This window comes from Myotis myotis, unplaced genomic scaffold (genome assembly GCF_014108235.1).
Source record: "Myotis myotis isolate mMyoMyo1 unplaced genomic scaffold, mMyoMyo1.p scaffold_m19_p_4, whole genome shotgun sequence".
Lineage (NCBI taxonomy): Eukaryota > Metazoa > Chordata > Mammalia > Chiroptera > Vespertilionidae > Myotis > Myotis myotis.
Window position 1 is genome coordinate 17,942,536 of NW_023416346.1, and position 19,884 is coordinate 17,962,419.

At 38.2% G+C, this 19,884-nt stretch overlaps 1 pseudogene; it reads right to left on the reverse strand.

Moving 5' to 3' along the window:
• Window positions 1-18,135: 18,135 nt before the first annotated feature.
• LOC118654357 lies at window positions 18,136-18,650 on the reverse strand (annotated as a pseudogene).
• Between the last annotated feature and the right edge of the window lie 1,234 nt (window positions 18,651-19,884).

The following is a 19,884-nucleotide window of genomic DNA, read 5'->3' on the forward strand; positions in this document are numbered from 1 at the left end:
CACCTCAGGTATTAATTCTGATCAACTAAGCATCAGACTTAAGATGAATGGTGAGAAGGATTCTGAGGTTGCTTCTAGACTTAGCAGGAATAGAACTTTAATACATAAGCAATAGTTACTATGGTGAATGATGTCGAGAAAAAACATACCATGATCTATACTAATAAAAGGATAATATACTAATTAGACCAGATGTCTTCTGGACAACCATCCACACGTCCTTCCTGACAAAGTCAGGCCTGGGAGAAGCCACCTGCTGGTGGTCCTAGGCACCAGTGCCTGAGGCTGGCTGTGGCCTGGGAGACAGAGAAGCCACTTGCCCCACAATCCCATGCCAGAGCCAGCCAGAGAAGCCACCCATCCCGCAGTCCCAGGCACCAGCGCCTTCGGCCTAGGCGAAGCCACCTGCCCACCATCCCCTGCGGCTGCAGCTGGCTGGGGTGAAGCTGGCCCAGGTCCGAGGTGCCTGTGGCCAGGCAGAAGAAGGAAAGCCCAGGTCTTGGGTGCCTGCGGCCAGCTGGAGGAGGGAATCCTGGGTTCTGCGTGTGGGTCCTAGGCAGAGGTGGTTAGGGGCGATCAAACCAGCAGGGAAGCAGTTAGGGGCAATCAGGCTGGCAGGCAGGTGAGCAGTTAGGAACCATTGGTCCCTAAAGGGATCGGGCCTAAACAGGCAGTTGGACATCCCCCGAGGGGTCCCAGATTGGAGAGGGTACAGACTGGGCTGAGGGACACCCCCCATGCATGAATTTTGTGCACTGGGCCACTAGTAAATTATATATTTTACAATTAACATTTAAATGTAAAGAGACAAATTTCTTGCTTTGATTTCTCATTTTTTATATTTCACCCAAATGCCATCATTTTTCTGTCAACACCACTCATTAAAACACATTTAGTCAAAATCACAAAACATTCCTTGTCACCAAACCCAAAGGACACATCTCAATCCCAATGTACTCAATTTTTGAGACACATTTGTCATTGCTGACCATCCCCTACTTGAAACATTATCCATTCTTGGCTTTTATAATGCCATATTTTCCTGATTGTATCACTGGATGTGTAATGTTAATCTTTTAGATGGCAAATTCTCTTTTAATATTGTGGTTCATCAGGGTTCAGTTCTAGAATCTCTTCTTTAACTTTACATTATTTATAAAAAATATTTTTATTGATTTCAGATAGGAAGGGAGAAGGAGAGAGAGATAGAAACATCAATGATGAGAGAGAATCATTGACTGCCTCCTGCATGCCCCACACTTGAGGATCAAGCCTACAATTCGGGCATATGCCTTGACCGGGAATGGAACAGTGACTTCCTGGTTCATAGGTCAATGATCAACCACTGAGCCATGCTGGCTGGGCTCCCTTTACATCCTTAAAGTGATTTCTTGAATTACAATGGATATAAATACCCCTCTTTTTAAAATGTATCTTTATTGTTGAAAGTATTATAGATATGCCCCCATTTTTCCCCCAATTACCCCTCCACCCCACTCCTGCCCCCTTCCCAGGTATCTTCTAATGGCTGAATTGTGGCCTGAAAAAGTCACACCTTGAAGTCCTAACCCTCAATATGTAACTGTTTTTGGAGGTAGACCTTTTTTTAAGAGGCGATACAATTAAGGCCATTAAGATGTGAGCTAATTTAATCTGACTATTGTCCTTTTAAGAGGGGGAAATTTGGACATCAGGATGCATGCATAGAGGGAACAATTACATGAGGACACAGAGAGAAAGTGGATATTTGGAAGGCAAGGAGAGATGCCTCAGAAGAAACTAAACTTGTTGACACCTTGGTCTGACTTTCAACTCTAGAACTGTTGTGTAAGCCACCCAGTCTGTGGTATTTTTTTTTTTATGAAAGCCCAAGCAAACTTATACAATCCTCTTCATTATAATAAAGACATGCTTTCAGACCAGGACCCTCCTCTGACGACCAGACTTGCATATCCAGCTGCATTCTTGACATCTCCACTTAGCTATATCACAGATATCTCAAACTTATTAAAAGGGATTGTTTAGTTCCTGCCTGCCCAAATCAGTTCATGTCCACCCTTACCAACTTGTATTATCCTTCTCAAAATAGGGCACTATCAAATACACATTCCTGAATTCAACACGACTCAAACAAATCATAGATATATTTTATATTTCTAGGATATATTTTGAATATACCTTTTTGTTCATTTCAATTGCCAGCATCCTGTTGAAAAACAATATTTACTTGTAACATTATCATAGACCTCTACTTCATTCTATCTTGCCTGTCTTCCAATTAGACCCTAATAAACTGGTACTTTTTAGATGCTAACAGTAGTGAAGGCAGGATACAATTACAACACACAGAATATAGGTAGAACCAATGCAACTTGGTGACACCTTGGATTTAGTAGCTGAAGGAGCAAAAATTGTAAAGGATGATATGAATATTTGTTACTAATCAAATGAAAGTGTGGTAACATCTTTAACAGTCCTAGGGAAGTCAGGAGGATGATATATTTTTTATTTTATTTTTCAATTACAGTTTACATTCAATATTATTTTGTTTTAGTTTGAGGTGTACAGCATAGTGGTATACATTACAAAGTGGTCCACTTGATGTTTTCAATACCCACTTGGTACGGTACATAGTTATTACAATATTATTGACTACATTCCCAATGCTGTATTATACATCCCCGTGACTCTTTTGAAACTACCAATTTGTTCTTCATCCCTTCACCTTTCACCCAGTTTCCCAACCTACTTCCCCTCTGGTAATGATCAGACTGTTCTCTTTATCTATGAGTCTGTTTCTATTTTGTTTGTCCATTTTGTTCTTTATATTCCTTATATAAGTGAAATTACACATTATTGTCTTTCTCTGTCGGACGTACTGGTATTTCACTTAGCAGAATACCCTCTAGGTCCATCAAAGCTATTGGAAATGATAAGATTTCATTCTTTTTTATGGCCAAATAGTATTTTACTGTATCTTTGTACCAAAGTTTTTATCCACTCATCTATTGATAGACCCTTGGGCTGCTTCCATATCTTGGCTATTATAAATAAAGCTGCAATGAGCATAGGAGTGTATATATGCTTTTGAATTAGTGTTTTAGATTTCTTCAGATATGTACCCATAAGTAAAATCACTAGGTCATAAGGCAGTTCCATTTTAAATTTTTTGAAGAAACTTTATACTGTTTTTCATAGTGGCAGCACCAATCTGCATTCCCACCAACGGTATACCAGGGTTCCCTTTACTCTACATTATACAAACACTTGTTATTTGTTGATTTATTGATGATAGTCATTCTAACAGGTGTGAGGTGATATCTCATTGTGGTTTTAATTTACATTTCTTTGTTAATTAGTAATATTGAGCATCTCTTCATATATTTATTGCCAGCTGTATGTACTCTTTGGATAATTGTCAATTCAGATTCTGTGCCCATTTTTTAATTGGACTATTTGTTTTCTTGGTGTAGAGTTGTATGATTTCTTTATTAATATTGGATATTAAGCCCTTATCTGATTTATTTTTGGTGAATATCTTCTTCCATTCAGTATATTTGTTTTGTGGATGGTTTCCTTTGCTGTGCAAAAAATTTTTAGTCTGATGTAGTTCTAGTCACTTAATTTTCCTTTTCTTTCCCTTGCCTGAGGAGATATATCAGAAAAATATTGCTATAAGAAATGTCAGAGAGTTTACTATTTTCTTCTAGTAGTTTTATGTTTTCAAGTCTTATATTTAGGTCTTTAATTCATTTTGAATTTATTTTTAAAATATATTTTTATTGATTTCAGAGAGGGAGGGAGAGGGAGAAAGAGATAGAAACATCAATAATGAGAGAGAATCATTGATCAGCTGCCTTTTGCATGCCTCCCACTGGGGATCATGCCAGCAAACCGGGCATGTGCCCTGACCAGGGATTGAACTGTGACCTCCTGGTTCATAGGTGGACACTCAACCACTGAGCCACGTGGGCTGGGCTTGAGTTTTTTTTATTATATATGCTATAAGAAGGTGGTCTAGTTTCATTTTTTGCATGTATCTGTCCAATTTTCCCAATACCATTTATTGAAGAGACTATCTTTGCTTCATTGTTTGTTCTTGCTTTTTTTTGTCAGATATCATTGACATATATGTGTAGGCTTATTTCTAGGCTCTCTCTCTCTCTCTCTCTCTCTCTCTCTCTCTCTCTCTCTATATATATATATATATATATATATATATATATATATATATATATACTCAATCTTATTACTACTTTGATTTCATTAGTTGTAATGGTTTTATTCAGATTTTCTGTTTCTTTTTTGTAATCCTTTGTAATTCTGTGGTGTCAGTTATTACTTCTCCTTTTCCACTTTTTTAAAAATATATTTTATTGATTTTTTGCAGAGAGGAAGGGAGAGAGATAGAGAGTTAGAAACATCGATGAGAGAGAAACATCGATCAGCTGCCTCCTGCACATCTCCTACTGGGGATATGCCCACAACCCAGGTACATGCCCTTGACCGGAATCGAACCTGGGACCTTTCAGTCCGCAGGCCGACGCTCTATCCACTGAGCCAAACCGGTTTTGGCTCCTTTTCCACTTTTGATTTTATTTAATTGGGCTGTCTTTATTTCTTGATAAGTCTGCTTAAAGGTTATCAACGTTGCTTATCTTTTCAAAGAACCAGCTCTTGTTTTCATTGATCTTTTGTATTTTTTAAATTCTATTTTATTTATTTAGGGTGAAGATCTTATATTAAGGCAGTAGAATTTTGGGTGAAGATGAAACTTATTCTTTGGAGAACTTTTAAATATGATATTAAAGCTGGAGATGTTTGAGGTATTCAATGAGGATACAATTCTCTGAAATGTGGAGGAATGAATATTGGAAAAACTTTCCAGACAAAGGTGTAAATAATGTCACACATATAGGTTAACCCTCCAAAAGCCAGAAAAGGTACATGAGGAGGACAAATGGTCCCTTTCAAAGGGAATGGTTTTCTCCTTAATCATACTAACAATGTTTTGTTAAATTCCCTCTGGCTAATAGAGATTAGGAAGACACTCTTTGATAATTAATTTTCACAATACAAGTTTTAATGAAAGGAGATAAAACACTTGAGGAAACATTATAATTACTAGATACTGTTAGCTTATAAATTTTATACTTATCAGAACATAAGCATTTGTTGCCTGGCTCCTTGGCTGGCATTAATCTCATCTTGTATCTCTGGACTATTGCCAGGGTTTGGTTTTAACAGAGCCAAAATATCTGCTCTTAGATTGTCTGTGATAAACGAATGAAAGCAGTGATAATTATGCAAGGAACCGTTTTGCCACTACTTCCATGGTTTGAGTTATGATATTCTAAACATTGACATAAGTAGGGCACAGTGTTTTATTGACCTCAATTAACAAGAAAGCAACATTTTTTATTTGTGCCATTAATACAGGCAAGGGATAATAAAAGTGCAATAAATTTCTAATTTAAGCTTGTAACCCAGCACAGGGAGAAAGTTTGACTTGTGCATGTTTGCAGTTCTGTGAATCATGGCCAATTTTTAAAAATACAAGCCATCTGCCAGCATAATACTTTTAATGATACATTTACTTGAAATTCTTTTCACATGCTCCCCTGAGTTCCTGTGCTCAAACAGATCAGAAAGAATATGTATTGCAGGCATTTGGGGATTATGTGATCTTCTCCATTGATTTGACAACACCTTTCATCACTCAATATGTTTCCTCGGGGGTTAATATTCCATTTATCTTATATTTTTTCCAAATATCTTTGATATTATTTAACAGCAGTACCCAAGCTTTTATTTGGCTGATGTATTTGGATTTTGCTGGAAAGTTGTAAGTTTTTCAGGAGCTAATAAATGACTATCTCATGCTTTGCATCTTATCTACAGTCATATTTTAGGGGTAGTCTAAATAAAATCCAAATTTGATTTTCATAGAAGGTTTTACAGAGCTTTAACTACTAGGCTACTTCTAAGAGTCTCCTAGTGATTTCCCTTTGCTGTCATTTTTGTTTATTTGTATGCCTTATTTCTCTCTTATTACTTCTGGAATCAGAACATATATATTCTACTTCTATGTATTGTTCTTACCAGATCTTTATTTATAAACATCACTTTGTCTTTAGTATTGTGCAAATTACATACGTGTTGTATTTCTCTGTTTAAGTTTTCAGTTTATTTAGTCCCTAACACCAGCCTCACTTGTTACTCCTTTCCAAACTCCTTTTGAAATTCCACTGAGCCAAACCAGTTTGGGCCTATGTTTAGGTTTCTTTTAATGGATTATGAAAAACTTTACAAACGTAAACACTAAGTGATTATCTCTAACACATCCCCAATTTACTCCTTCTTTGTTTATGCCTTAATTAATAGCTTCTTCCCTCCATAATTTACACTTCCTTCTCTCTCTCACTTTAAATGCAGGTGGCCATCAAGTTCACTAAAATCCTTCTCAGAAATATTTTCCTGTACTCTCATCTATTACACTTAATCCAGTAACTTTCCAAAAAATATCTATTGAACCGTAACTCTCCTTCCTAAAATTGTTTACTAAGTACTCCTTGCTTGTGAGACAAATCTGAAACACTGAAGCATCACCTACAAGGCCCCTTGCAACATGTCTCACTATGCCTATCTCCATGACTTGTGCCAGGTCCTCATACTAGAACTATGTAGGCTGAATAATGTCCCCCAGATATGGCCACACCCTAATTTCCAACATCTGTGAATATCTTACTTAACATGGCAACAGGACTTTTGCAGATGTGATTAAGTTAAGGAATTTGAAACAAGGAGGTCATCCTGGATTATCTGAGTTGGTCTAGTATAAGAGGCTCATATAAGAGGAAGGCACGAGGACCCGAGTCAGAGACAGAGATGTGACAACAGAAGTAGAAATTGGAGTGATGCAGGGCAGTGAGCCAAGGAATTCAAGTATCCTCTGGAAGCTGGAAAAGGTAAGGAATAAATTATTCCCTGGAGTGTTCAGATATGGGGCAGTTCTATTGACATCTTGAGTTTTGCTCCATAAGACTCATTTTAGATTTTTGGCCAGAGCTCTAAGATAAATTTCTGTTGTTAAAACAAAAAGCCACTATGCTTGTCATAATTTATTATAATAGAAATAAGAAACTAATGAAACTAATACAAGCTAAGCTATCTGAGGGAGATCAGCTTGTACAGCAGTTTTCTTGAACTTAAATCATTAAGAAACTTTAACACAGTATAATTACATTAATAATTTATCTTTGAAACTAAGCCTCAAAACTACTATATATGCATTGGACTCTGTCAAAAATGAAACATTGATAGTAGTATGCCATGGCAGACACAGAATTGAATTAGAAAAATAAAAAATAAAACAAAATTGGGTATCATCATGCTACTGTCACAGAAATCTTATATAAACATATACAAATCACTTCCCTTCACTTGGCCTCAGGTTCCCTATCTGTAAAAATACTATTTCAAACTTTTCTGGATCCAATATATTCATATTCTATCACCTATACAGGATTTAGTTCAGTCATTTTAAAAAAGGTCCTAGGTGTGAATATTAATCACAATATCTAACATTGACCTTGACATTTTTGGCACAGGAAAGCATTTGGGATAAGAAAAGAAAGCTACTTCTCATAGTTTATTTCTTTAGTTTGCAAACATAAAATAAATTTGATAGGTCACTACTCCTGATAAGCACATAGGGTATCAAATTAATTCCAGCAGCAATATATCCCCAAAACCTTGCTACCCAAAGTTTATATACAATAATAAATTAGTGATGTGATCCCAAAGGAATACTATAAAATTGATTATTTCAGTGAAATGGTTTTATTCTTTAAATCTCAGCACTAGCCATGAAATTAAAAATGTTTGTATGTTTACATTTTGAGCCACATAAATACAATGAGCTTTCTTTAAATAAATCAACCCATACATATTAGAAGCTGGATAACATTAAAAGAACATCATCCTTGGTTATCTTGATTTTTACCCTGAAATATTAATCATCTGGCATTCATTCTTGGCTTTTAAAGGGCTTTAAATATTGCAACCAACAGATTCTACTACAATCTATATTTTAATTTTAGATACATGTTATGTATGAAAAATCAATAAAGAGAATATTTGATTAAGATTTAAAGTACACCTACAGAGTATATACATATCATATATGCACTTTAGTAGTGCCTTTTTCTAAAATTTCTAAGTAATATATCAGCATGTAAATTGTGAGTTCATGTAAAGTATATTTTAGACATCTTTGCACTCTCAGCAAAGTGTGGAAATTCTGTAAATGTGTGCTGTGTTTTAATGAATGTTTTTCAAAGTCACAGAATTATGCTAGTTATCCTGTAAACTACTTAGTCAGTACATTCAAAAGTACCTATTTTTAGAAAGCATATAATAGAGTTGGGGATAAAATAGCTTTTATTTTTTAACTTTATTGAATGCTCAATATGTGCTAGTTCAACTTTCATGATGACAAGCACATGTGAAACTATGGATGAAGAGTTGGGCATAGATAGGAACTTATTTACAGAGGAGCGAATAACAAGTGGACACAAAACTGTCATATGAAATAATTTCATATCACAATATTTATACAGCACATTTATCATTGGCTTCATTATTATGTTCATTAAACATCTTTTGATAAATTATTATGCTCAACATAATCTTGATGCCAAGTATGATTATACCACTTCAATATTTTTAAAAATGTCTAATCTATATGTGATACATAGAACTTTTCATTTAGAATATTCATTATCCAGAATACTAAATATTCCAAGTATTCAAAGAGACAAGCTAATGTAGACTGCCGGGACTGGCCGGGAGCCAGTCCATCCTTGCTGTTTCAAGGGACCTGGCATATATGGCATACTGTTCTTGATATGTTTGCTCACCTTCTTGGCACTATGTGTTTTAACCAAGGTCACCTCTATGAGAAAGGTGTTTCCCCAGGTAGGGATTTTCCCCTGAAGTTAGGGAGGGAATAAAACCCCTCAACTAAGTGCCAGGCGGGTAATTAATCACTTTAACTACGAACAATCATGCTTAAGCTACATAATCTTTACTCCCTGGAATGGCGATAAGAAACGCCCTAACCTTTGTAATAGAGATTGATAGGATTGAATCAACTGGTATAAATACAGATGTAACAAGACAGCAAGACTCAGAACTTAGAATACAGAACTTAGAACACAGAACTTAGAAGACAGAACTCAGAAGACAGAAGGAAGAAGACAGAACCTACACAGAACTAGAGACAGAAGAACTTCGCTGGAGAGAACATGGCAAAAGATCCTGGACTGAACCTGACTACAGAAATGGGCAAGAGAACCTTACTAGAACCTGGTGACTGAACCTGGCTGGAGAACCTGGACTGAACCTGGCTGGAGAACCAGCAAGAGAACATGGACACAGAACCTGGCTGGAGATCTGAAGCAGAACCTCTCTGGAGATCCAGACCAGAACTTGGCTGGAGATCCTGGCTAGCCTGCTGATCAACTGAACACTGTCTCCGTGTCCTTCCTTCTTCGCCGACTCCATCCACACCTTTGGGGACCCCTGGACCTGCTGGGGTTGGACCCCGGCAGTAGACAGTCATAAGAATTTATGGAGTATATTTCATTTATTTTTATTTATTAATTAAATATTTATTTATAGCATTCTCATAAAAGTTATCCATGTTTGGCAGTATGTTAGCTGCAAGCAACAGCTATTTAACATGTACAACATTAAATCTGCTCATGATCCTAATGCAGAAAATTGAGAGACATCAGTATACACAATGCCTTTGAATGAACTGATTTGATTTATTGGTAGAAGAATAGAATACGATGGCAGAAAGGAACCTTAGAATCTAGCTAGTCTAAAACTCTTCCTTTTCCATTTTTAAAGATGAGGACACTGATGACAAAAGAGAAGTAACTTATCCCAGATCATATAGTAAAATACAATCAGGCTCTGGTCAGTAAGCTCGGTGGTTATTCATCAGCCCGAGAGCATAACGGTCACAGGTTCGATTGATTCCTGATGAAAGGCATGTACCTGGGTTGCAGGTTTGATCCATTACCCTGGTTGGGACGTTTACAGAAGCAACCAATGGATGTCTCTCTCATATTGATGTTCGTCTCTCTCTCCCCTTCCACTCTCTCTCAAACAACAACAAAAAAAGACACAATCAGAGTCAGAGATAGATCTCTGATTTTCTGGCTTTCAAACCATTGTATTTTTTACTGTGCTAAGATGTCTCCATAGTTATATTTTTCCTCTTAATTACCTTAATTAGCATTTCTTTATTTTGACAGTGTATATACACAACCTAAGAAAAATAGTTAAAATATACTATTTTGAGGTTATAGATTTTAATTATTTTTGGATAACAGTGGGTAGGTAGAAGGAAGTGTTGAGAAAAAATGCTCCATGACTATTTCATGATTTTCCATGATTCATGTCCTCTGATCATGTGCAGTAAAATTAAGAATGTTTTTGTAAGGATAAATTGCAGGATAGTAAAGCTTAGTGATATCTCCTTTGGAGACAGCCAGGGTTAAGAAAGACAAAGACCTCTTCCTCCTTTCCTCAGAACATTAAGATAAGGTTTCTCTCTGTCCAGAAACAGAGGATCACCAGCAGTCCTATATGAAACTAGAATTTCCTAAGTTTGGGCTTCTTCTCCTTTGATGCAACCCATTGCATATGGAGGTACCATTTGACCTTCACTGTGTCACCCTATGAAGATTTGGGCCCAGGAAACTGGTTCTAAGACATTACTCTGACTCTTGCTTCTGCCGTGAGTAATAAATGCACTTTGTCTCCAATACAGAGGTTTTGTATCACATGTAGATAGACTAATTTGTAAGTGTGATAAAATCTCAGATTTTTTCAATTTATAACTTAACAGGGAAATAGAGCTGAATTGTTGTTATAGTATTTGAATTAGCTCAAGTAGTAATTAAATAAGCTCTAAATCTGCATGTGAACACATTTTTCTGGATTCCAGAACTATTAAATATTTCCCCAGCAATCACTTACAGAAATATTTTAAATCACAGTACATAGTTGTCTGTATCCAATTTTATAGTTCAGACACCAAAGTGTCCTTTGGAGGCAAATGAAACAAAGTGGTACTCTTTCGATTTATACCCCTGGCATTCTAACTTCAGACTGGAATCATTTAATTTATACCAGTGACAGAATTACTTTCTGTAAAAGTGGACCTTTGAGATCACTAGTCCAACCTACTCATATTTAAATTTGCAAATTTGTCATTGATGAGAGACTAAATATTCCATCTTTTGTTAGTACCAAATGGTTGGAATGAAACAAATTTAGAGCAAGGCTAATGTACAAACAAATTAAAATCTTTAAAAGTACTTTTAGAGCCACTGTTGTAGTTTAAGTTAATAACAACCACACAATCAGCCAGGATGAGACACCATTTATTTTAAAAACCACCCTGTGGTGTAAGTGGTATCACCATTTACCAAATGAGAAAATCTGGACTCAGAATGGTCACCAAGGACACAAAAAGTTAGTAAATGGAAACGTTGGAATCAAGTCCAGGTCTTAATCCTCTTCTGTTGCTTCTACTTTGTAATCTGAACTCTCCCCTTCCTCAATAGTATAGGAAGGAGGAACCTGTGGTGTAGAGAGATTCATTGGCTTGTCCATGGTCATACTGGGAATCAGGACAGTGCTGGGAATAGATCCCAGGTTTCCTGCCTCCTTGGATAGCTGTGGATATTTAAATCAGATCAAACAGGATTTTACTCAAGTGTTTCTTCTAGTTTATCATTCACAAATAACAATATCCCTATAGGAGAGGGGTTCTCTCAGATGTCTTCACATCATTGTCAGGCTGCTTGGAAAATATGCAGGCCAATGCAGATGTTAGGGAAGCCAGAGGTGCTAGTGGTTTAACAGATGTGAAACAAAACTAAAATAGCACAAAAAGGTGAAGTTTGTAAACATCCTGAATCACTTTCTTGTGATTCAACTAATTTTAGGTGAGTGTACACCTAGGCATAGACAATTTACATTTTCGTAGTCAGATATTTATTTGAGAGTGAAATGAGAGTTACATGACTTTTTCTAGAAATGTACCAATGAGGAGACTAGAGAACCAAGGGCAGAGTACCTCATAGAAAAACAGATGGGCATAGTCAGTAACTCTCCACAGGCAAAAAGGATTTAAAGGAAGAAAGAAATATGGCAACCATCTGCAAAGTGGATTTGATCCTTGCCACTCCTGCTGGGCAATCTAGAATTCATTAATAGGTAGCTACAAATTGAAGAAAAACACATAGAAGCATCCTGAAATAAGCATGAGTCATCAAATCCTCAAAGCTCATAAGTGAACTTGGCCAAAGCACAAATACCCAGAAGAACAGCTGAATAAGTTCAGGAGAGATATAAATCTTCAGGAAATCTTTAATGTGCAAACTCCAAATTCTGCAAGAAGGTGATATGAGTTGATGTTGGAGAGTAAAGTTGCCCAGAAATTGCCGGCGTCTACATATAGCCCATTCATTTAATATCAAATAAATGTGTTATATAATAAAAAGTATATGAAGAAAACATTAATCTTTGCAGGCATTATGATATAGTGGAAATAACTCATTATTTGCAGTATGAAGGCCTACTTATAAGTACTGATATTTCCACATTATATTTTTACTTCATTTGTGGAAATCATTTGAGAAATGTGAAGTGTAAGAGAGTTTACTATCCTAGTAGTAAATGACAACACTGGAACTAGAATCCAAGTCCTGACTCCTAGTCCCATGCACTGACCACTACACCATGCTACTTCTAAAGGACTCTATTTAAATTAATTCAGTTGTGTGTGGTATTTTATGTCTTCAAATTCCATATGTCTACATTTCTACCAATGCAAAAAGAGGAAGGAATATCCCAATTTAAGGAAAGAATTCTCCCAATAGGGCTGGTAAAATACTTAAAAATTTTAATCAGAGAAGGTCTAACATTTATAATTTGAAGAGGACAGTCATTTTTTCGTTTTTAAGAATGATCTCTGCATATGGGAACCTATCATTTGGTTTCAGGACTACTGGCTACATTGCTTTACATATCCATAATTGCCTAATTTTTCAAATTCATTCATAATTGTTTTATACCTTTTTGTGGATCATTTAATTTACAGGTAATTAATTTTCTGTGATTGTTTCCAATAACTTAATTTAAAGATAATTTCTTTTTCATTTAGAACAAATGTACTTTGATATAAGGAAAATAAGGCAATGGCTTCATAAAAATTGTTCCCATTTGAATTTGAAATGCAAGCATTTCTGAAATAATAAATATTCAGATATGAGTTGAATACATACTTTATTTAAAACTCAACATGTAACACAATATGATCATACATAGTATGTCCACTAGCTTTTCATGGAGATTTGCATTGCAGATAATAACAATCAATTTATATACACAAGGTATATAGTCCTGTGGAGGTATGAAGTTTAGCAACAAAGATAATTTAGCTAAAAAGGAGTAAAATGCATTTGCTGCCTTCACAGAAATCATAGATAGCCAGAAAGAGAGACCTGTAAACAATTCAAATACAAAATTAAAAGTGTGAAGAACCTTGAATATCAGGGCAATGAGCAATTAGGATCAATCCAAGATTTGCAAACAACAAAGCAATATGGTCAGGGTTAAATTTTAGAAAAATTTATTGGGTGGCATATTGTGAGATAGAAAAAGACAGGATTCAAGAAATTGAATTAGCATGACAATGTTAAAGTCCAAGTAAGACATAACCTCTAGGTGTGCAGATGTATCAGAGTGTAGTGTCCAGGAAAAGGAAGATGACCTTTACACTCTTTTTCTTGCTGGGCAAATTAGATCTGAAGCTTTGCATTCAGTTCTGGGTATGACACTTTAAAGGAGACACAGACAGTAGAAAGTATGCATAAAACATAGGTAGCAAATCCCTGTACTTTCAGGGGCCAGAGAAGTAAAATAGATGAGAGGACTATGCCAGGTGTGAAGGCACAGGCTAATACTCTGTGAGTAGGGGGCTGGTGGATTGGTGAGCACGTGTTCTATTGAAAGAGCACAGGGATGCAGGTCCCACTGTCTTATATTTTTTAGAAATAAGACAAAATACATGTTTGTGTGTAATCTACTGATTTTTAAATGCTAGGTCATAATTTTTAAAACACAATGCAGGTAAAACAAAATTATTCTGTGGGTCACCATGTTGGACATTTGTTTGAAAGATTTTGTAAACTCATGAAGAATGTTTGGAAAAAGTAAATTTTTAGTCTGTAGAAGAGAAGGCTGTTTTGTGGACAGTGGAAAAAGGGTGATGGAATTTGAAAAGTACCTTCAGATAGCAAAAGACTATCATGGGTGGAGGAGTGACTTATTCTGTTTGATTTTTTTAGAACATAAAAAGAATAGGTGGAAGTTTCAGGAAGATAGATTGATAGAATTATTGCTATGCAATATATAAAATATCCCTAGCTCTTTAGGCATCATTTTCTTCTGCCAACAACAAACAGAAAATGCACTTGTATGTCCAGAGTTCTGTAAGATTGGTAACAGGTTGCCATGAGAAGTAGTGAACTCACCATTGCTGGGGGTGCTAAAGCAGAGGAAAGATGACCATTTGAAAAAGATGCTGTAGACAGGATTTATTCTAGAACCCTGTTGAAAGAAAATATTTTTGTGATCACTTACCACTCTGAATCTCTGTTTCTTCTGTAAATTTCTAGCTCAATATGAAGAATAAGTTTGAAAAGACTATCAAAAATGTTAGGGGAAATATAGACTCTATTAGTAGAAATGAGTACATAAAGAAGGGTGAGAAAGGCAGTGTGGTATCTTGGGGAATATAGCCCTAAGTATATAGGGATTAGGAGTGCTGAGTTGGAGTCTGCTACTTTAACTTGGTTGTGTGACCTTGGGAAGGTCACTAAGAATTTTCTGGGTCTCAAGTTCCTTATTAGTAAGATGGGCCATGTTGAAAATCAAAGGGAAATGATAACTTCTTATTGGCTATGGCTATATTACTGATCCCCCATTCGTGAAGCAGAGAATGTTAGAAAATTAAACTAAACAGTAGGGAGAATTACTTTATGTGAGTTATGTAACTAGCTTGGTCTACTCTCCTTATGCCCAATTGTAGACATAGATTTTTAGTACTCAAATGGAAAGAAGGGCAGTCTTCAGCTCACTCACCCATACCAAAGGTAAAGAAATGACAGTCAGAGCTACAGAGAATATTAGGTTCCTCCCAGAAACTGCCTTCAGACCTCTCTTAGTGGAAACTGTTTGTGTGTTCAAATATAGTCAGTGAGAATCCAATTCAAGTTAAAGGATTAAACTGTTTTGGTGTAGTTAAATATGTCAATTTTGTCACAATTGTATTAAGACTAGTATTAGCACTTTCATGTCTATTCACGTTTGTGATGTAATAAAGGCACATGAAAGCAACATATTTAGGTAATTGCATCAAGAGTTATTAGGTGTGCAGATGTACCAGAGTGTAGTGTCCAAGAAAAGAGTTATTGCTATGTAATATATAAAATATCCCCAGCTCCTTAGGCTTCATTTTCTTCTGCCAAAGAATTCTGTTTCTTCCTCTTATCAGGCACTGTTCAATTAAAAAAAAAAGAAATTAGACTACTGCTTACACCATACATAAGAATAAACTCAAAATGGATAAAAGACTTAAATCATGGAACCATAAAAATCCTGGAAGAAAACATAGGTAGTAAAATCTCAGACATATCTTCTAGCAGTAGTTTTGCCAATATAGCTCATAAGGAAAGGGAAACAAAGGAAAAACATGAACAAATGGGACTATATAAAACTAAAAATATTCTGCATAGCAAAGGACAAATTGAAAAGGAAACCCACTGTTTGGGAGAACATCTTTGTCAATGATAAATTTTAAAGGGGTTAATTTCCAAAACATAGGGTGTCCCAAAACTGTATATACACACTTTGAATAATTATAAAGGCTGTGCTTATTAAAATACATTTCATTTTCAAAATTGAGCTATCAGCTGTTAAAGTTATACATTTTTGGGACACAAACTTATAAAACTCAACACCAGAAAGACAAGCCATCCAATTGAAGAAATGGGCAAAGGACCTAAATAGATACTTCTCCAAAGAGGACATACAGCTGCCAATAGACATATGAAAAAAAAAATGCTTAATGTCACTAAGCATCAGAGAGATACAAATTAGAATGACAATGAGGTACCACCTCATACCTGACAGAATTGCTACCATCAATTAAATCATCCAATAACAAATGATGGTGAGGATGTGGAGAAAAGGGAACCCTGGTGCACTGTTGGTGGAAATGCAGACTGGTTCAGCCACTGTGAAAAACATTATAGTGCTTCCTCAAAAAATTAAAAATGGAAATGCCTTTTGACTTAGTCATCCCACTTCTGGTAATATATCCTAAGAATCCTGAAACACCAATCAGAAACAATATAGGCACCCCTCTGTTCAAAGCAGTGTTATTTATAATAGCCAAGACCTGAAAACAGCCCAAGTGTCCATAAGTAGATGAGTGGATCAAAAAGCTGTGGTACATTTACACAATGAAGGAAATCTTGCCTTTTTGTGGCAGCATGGATGGACCTAGAGAGTATTCTGCTAAGCAAAATAAGCTAGACACTGAAAGACAATACCATATCATACCACTTACCTGTGGAATATGATGAACAAAATAAAATGATGAACAAAATAGATACAGAGTCATGGATATATGGAGCAGACTGACAGGTCTCAGAGGTGTGGGGGGTATGGTGGACTGGATGGAAGAAGGTGAAGAGATTAGCCAAAGGACATATATGCATAGCCCATGGACACAGACAACAGTGTAGTGATGGCCAGAGCAGAGAGAGGGATATGGCTCCTGGGTGGAGGTCGGTATGGGGTGGGGGTGGGGTGTGTGGGAACCATGCCAGGTCCCCAGATAGTCAAGGCCAGTGGGAGCACAGAGGCCTTGTTATCAATAAACCAGAATGGCCAAAGGCCTCTCTGGGCTTGTGCCTAAATGGGAGGTTCAAGGACTTTGAGCCTGGGAATCCTAATCAGGCCAAGATACCATGAGCGGGTGCAAGGACACAAGGTACACTGTGCCCTTCTGTAGCAAATATGATTGATGTCACTGTTGGCATGAAGCCTTCTTTGTCTGAATAATGTAAAAATAGGTTACTGACCAACTAGTTAGCTGGAGTAGGCTGAGGCAGGAGTGAGAAGTCTGCTGAAGTACGGTGAGAGAGCAGCTAGGAAGGAGTGTGTGAAGAAATCTTCTAGGGAGAGAAGCTGGGCAGGAGAAACAGGAGAAGCTGCTGAGCCAGAGAGCTCAGGTACCACTACGATGAGAGGAGGTGAGTCTAGGAGGCAGTGTGTGGCTGCTCATATAATAGCTGTGGGTACAGAGACTGATGCTGCTTTGTGGGAAAGATGTATGTTCACCAGCCAGTATCCGGCTGCCTGCCTGTATGGACTTTGCTGTGAGGACTGTTCTTGTCTGATGGCTATATGGCCACTGGCTTCTGCAATAAACACTCATTCTTATACACCCACGACCTCTCATGGCTTCTCCATCTAAGACCCAACCGTGGTCGGCAAACTGCGGCTCGCGAGCCACATGTGGCTCTTTGGCCCCTTGAGTGTGGCTCTTCCTAAGCCTTAGGAGTACCCTATTAAGTTAATAACAATGTACCTACCTATATAGGCAGGCGGATTGCAGTTTCATTCTAAGTTCTATGCTCAGTCTAATTTTGGTTGCAACTCATGGCTTTTCCTGGCTGCTCGGAGGTCCTTCCGGTGGGTGCCCTGGCAGAGAGGCCAGAGAAGTGCCCACAGCTGCCTGGTTGGGCGTCTCTCTGGCCCAGAGCCTCTGCCCTGCCTCCTGCAAGCCTGGCCCCAGGAAGAACAGGCCCCACCCTCAGGACTACTTTGGTCCTGCTGTGGCTGATCTGAGTTCCACAAAAAAGCCTGGCGGATGCTGGCTGTGCTGAGCCTCATTGAAGAGTTTTTCATGCAGCAAGGAAGAGCACTCTGGGACTCTCCTCCTCCTTCCTCTCCTCATCTCCTCCTCTTCCTCCTCACCTATGGTGACTTCTTCTCCAGCTGCTCCAGCAGTGGGTTGCCTTCTGAGTCGGGGGTCTTAATGCTATCGGTCCTGACGATGCAGGTGGGGAAATGCCAGTTGAGCATCAGGATGAACTGATGCCACTCCTGCTTCAGCTCCTCCATCTGGGTTGTCAGCTCCCCATTCATGAGTTCCAGCCACTCAGATTCCCCCTGCAGAAACTCCATCCGTTTCTTCTTCTTGTTCCGGCATTGGGCTGCCGCCACTTTGTTCTTTTCCCAGTGCCTTTTCCTCTGCTCCTCTTCCTCGTCTAGCTCACTTTTCACAGGTTGAGATCTCTTGCCCAGTTTCACCTCCAGGAAGTGCAAAGGGGTGATCACGGCCCCAGTGTTGTGGATGTCAGTGTATTTTAGCTCCTCTGCAGCCAGGGCTGAGCTGGGGAGTCTGGTCAGGGGCTGAGCCCTGGCAGAGAGCCCACAGTCATGGAAGGGTCCAGGATCTGCCCAGGAAGCATAGCAGGAGGAGTGGCAATCCAGCCCTGCAGAAACCGTGGGTGGAGATGGTGACCCCGGGGCCTGGGCCAGGCTGCAGGCGACACCATGGAGCCAGCCCCACCCTGCAGCGTCCACCACCGCCAGCGTCTCCTTTTGCAGCCACCAAGCATCCCTTCTGCAGGCTGTGGTGGGCAGCCTGGGTCTCCCTCTTTGAGGCATAGATAGCGGGGCTCTGCCTGCCTGCCTGATCATCCCTAACCTCTTGCCTGCCTGCCTGATTGCCCCTAACCACTTGCCTGCCAGCCTCATCACCTCTCACTACTCACCTGCCTACCTGATCACCCCTAACTTCTCACCTGCCTGCCTGATAACCCCTAACTGCTTGCTTGGGGGGCAGGGCCAGACCGAGGGAGGGGAGGGGACATGGTGGTTCTGGTCCAGGGGTGGGCAAACTTTTTGACTCGAGGGCCACAATGGGTTCTTAAACTGGACCGGAGGGCTGGAACAAAAGCATGGATGGAGTGTTTGTGTGAACTAATATAAATTCAAAGTAAACATCATTGCATAAAAGGGTACGGTCTTTTTTTTTTTTAGTTTTATTCATTTCAAATGGGCCAGATCCGGCCCGCGGGCCGTAGTTTGCCCATGGCTGTTCTGGTCTCTGGTCGTTCCACTGTTTCGGTTGCTGGGCTTTTATTATATAGGATATTCCCCATCTAGATAGACACTTTCGCAAAAACCATGTAGTTTTCTTCCTCCTGGGAATAGTAATGTGACACTACACACATTAAGGATTTATTTTTCATTTTTGATATTTTATATGAGTTATGCTGCCACTACTCCAGAATCTAGACTCATGTCCAAAAGCAGAACTTCATACCTGTCTTATATTTCTTTTGGTGCATAATTTTCTCTTCTTTTTTTCTTTATGACTTTCATCTATAGGATCACAAATCACATGACATTGGCCTTCATAACTCTCTATGTTCACGAGATATTTTTCTTTCTAACTTTTTCCCTAGATCCATTTTCTTTCTTTCTACAAACACTTCTTGTCCTCTACTCTATTTGAGGATAGGTATTCTTCTAGTATATTCTCTTCCTGCTGTAATGTCCAGTTTGCTTTGTTGCATCCGTAGTTAATACCCATTTGAGTAGAAATGTGTGCAGAGCATATAATGTGCCCATAATTATAAAGTGTTCAGCCTCCATGTGGAATTAAAATATAGATTTCTGTTTCTTTCTCTAGTTACTACTTCTTTAAAGCACCAC